The sequence below is a fragment of the Erinaceus europaeus genome, chromosome 6 (assembly GCF_950295315.1).
Source record: "Erinaceus europaeus chromosome 6, mEriEur2.1, whole genome shotgun sequence".
Classification (NCBI taxonomy): domain Eukaryota; kingdom Metazoa; phylum Chordata; class Mammalia; order Eulipotyphla; family Erinaceidae; genus Erinaceus; species Erinaceus europaeus.
The window spans coordinates 8,305,097-8,308,270 of NC_080167.1; positions in this window are offsets into that span (position 1 = coordinate 8,305,097).

The following is a 3,174-nucleotide window of genomic DNA, read 5'->3' on the forward strand; positions in this document are numbered from 1 at the left end:
CCAATTCCAGTTCAGGTTCTACTTGTGTAGAATCACTTCACTTGATTTTTTCAAGGTCCATCCAAGATCAGCTGAAAATGGTGAAGTCACCATTTTTTATAGCTGAGTAGTATTCCATTGTGTATATAGACCACAACTTGCTCAGCAAGTTGGACACCTGGGTTGCTTCCAGGTTTTGGCTATTACAAGTTGTGCTGCTAAGAACCTATGTGTACATAGATCTTTTTGGATGGGTGTGTTGAGTTCCTTAGGATATATCTCCAGGAGAGGAATTGTAGGATCATAGGGCAGGTCCATTTCTAGCCTTCTGAGAGTTCTCCAGACTGTTCTCCACAGAGGTTGGACCAATTTACATTCCCACCAGCAGTGCAGGCGGGTTCCTTTGACCCCACAACCTCTCCAACATTTGCTGCTGTTACCTTTTCTGATGTATGACATTCTCATAGGAGTGAAGTGGTATCTCATTGTTGTCTTTATTTGCATTTCTCTGATAGTCAAAGACTTTTTTTTAAAAAATCTTTTTAAAAAAAATTTATTTCATTTATTCCCTTTTTGTTGCCCTTGTTGTTTTATTGTTGTAGTTATTATTGTTGTTGTCGTTGTTGGATGGGACAGAGAGAAATGGAGAGAGGAGGGGAAGACAGAGAGGAGGAGAGAAAGATAGACACCTGCAGACCTGCTTCACCGTTTGTGAAGCGACTCCCCTGCAGGTGGGGAGTCGGGGTTCGAACCGGGATCCTTATGCCTGTCCTTGTGCTTTGCGCCACCTGCACTTAACCCGCTGCGCTACAGCCCAACTCCCCGTCAAAGACTTTTTTTCATGTGTTTTCCATATAACAATACAACCCCCACTAGGTCCTCTGTCATCCATTTTTTCATGTGTTTCTCAGCCTTTTGGATTTCTTCTGTGGTGAATATTCTGTCCATGTCCTCCCCCCATTTTTGGATGGGGTTATTTGTTGTCTTGTTGATGAGTTTGGCAAGCTCTTTATTTATTCTGGTTATTAAACTCTTGTCTGATGTATGGCATGTAAAGATCTTCTCCCATTCTGTGAGGGGTCTCTTGATTTGGGTAGTGGTTTCTTTTGCTGTGCAGAAGCTTTTTAATTTTATGTAGTCCGATAGGTTTATGCTCACCTTAGTCTTCTTTGTAATTGGATTTGTTTCATTGAAGATGTCTTTAAAATTTATTCGGAAAAGAGTTCTGTCAATATTTTCCTCTAAGTATCTGATAGTTTGTGGTCTAACATCCAAGTTCTTGATCCACTTGGAATTTACTTTTGTATTTGGTGAAATATAGTGGTTCAGTTTCATTCTTCTGCATGTTTCAACCCATTTTTTTCCAACACCATTTATTGAAGAGACTCGGCTTCCCCCATTTAATAGTCTGGGAACCTTTGTCAAAGATTAGATGTCCATAGGTGTGGGAGCTTACTTCTGGGCTCTCAGTTCTATTCCACTGGTCAGTATGTCTATTCATGTTCCCAACCTTGAGATAATTAGTGTTTTTTTCTAGAGTCTCATTTGTTGTTTCTGAATTTCTGATGACAATTCTTTCAAACTCATTACTCACTTCTGTTTTATTTCCTTAACTAGTGTTTGGATGTTAACCCCATTATTTTGTGCTTCAACCTTTGGGGGCTTTTAGCTGGACTCTTGTCCTGGTTCATTTCTCCAATATTTCTTCTTGTTGGTTTAACCATTTTATATAGTATTTTTTGAGTTCCCTCTCTCAGTACATTTCAAATTACTGATCACTCTTGCCTGGACTGACCTGTGTCTGAGTAAGGTAATTAAAGGATTCACAGTTGTGGAAATTTACAGTTGTTTCATTAGTATTTTAATCCCTGAGTTCGAGCTCAGTGGCTTAAAAGCCTCTTTTGTTCTTTTTCTTCCCTGTAGGCTATGGGAGCCTGAGGGCTTTTAAACTATAAGTAGGCTTCTTAGCTTAATCACTCACTCCTGACAAAGAGATAAAGCAGGGTGGGGCAGAGATAATCCAGTGGTTATGCAAAGAGACTTTTACATACAGCCCCTCGGCTAGGCCACTGAGGTATAGATCTTCTCCTGAGTTTCCTGGTTAGTTCTCTTTCCCCTGGTGTCCGCACAGGGCCTCCCTGCTGATGCTCCAGATTCTGAGGGCAGTAGCAATGGAGACTCACAGTTGCATTTGGTGAGTCTCAGGGGAGTCCTCTCCTCCCTTCAGCCATCTTTTTATTGGTGAAACAGACCAGAGGTGGTGTCTCAACTGGTAAACTCCTGGACTGTTACCAGCCACTTAATCTCTCCCGAGGCTCCTCTCTGTCCACAAACCACATGTGTTTGCACTCACCAGTGATTTGATGGGTTCCTGAAGTTGTTCTAGTCCCATCTTGTTGCGGTTCCAGGTGATCTCCTTTGGTATTCCTAGTTGGCCCGGGAGAGGAGAGGAGAGAAACACAGCTGCTGCTGCTCCGTAGCCCTGCCTCCTGAAAACTTTCTTTTAAAGCATTAAATGGTGGTCCAGGAGGTGGCGCAGTGGCTAAAGCATTGGATTTTCAAGTATGAGGTTCTGAGTTCAGTCCCTGGCGGTACATGTACTAGAGTGATGTCTGGTTCTTTCTCTTTCCTCCCATCCTTCTCATAAATAAATAAATAAATAAATAAATAAATAAATAAAATATTTTTTAAAAAGCAGTAAATAAATGAATACCACTCATTGTCTTCCTGAAAATTATTAAAATAGATAGTGTTCCTTTATTAATTTTGTGACCCCCCCAGGAAAGTAATCTCTACCCCTAAAATGTAGATGGATGATACTAGAATGAATTCATGGAGGTGGGTGGTGGTACCATTAGTTCAGTATACATGTTATCATGCACAAGGACCTGGGTTCAAGCCCTTAGTCCCCATCTGCAGAGCAAAGCTTTATGAGTGGTAAAGCAGTGCTGTACGTGCCTTTCTCCATGTGCCTCCCCATCCCCTCTTAATTTCTCTCTGTCCTATCAAGTAAAATAAAACACTCTGAAACAAAAATGAATGAATTCACGTATCCACATGCCTTAATTCCTTTGCAATAAAGTAGTTACTAATGTGTCTCTTAAGTTCAGATTTTTAAAAAAAAAAAAAGATGTGACTTTGGAGTCTCCCTGGGAGCTCTTCTAGCTGCCTGCCTTCTGTTAGCAAAATCCCTAC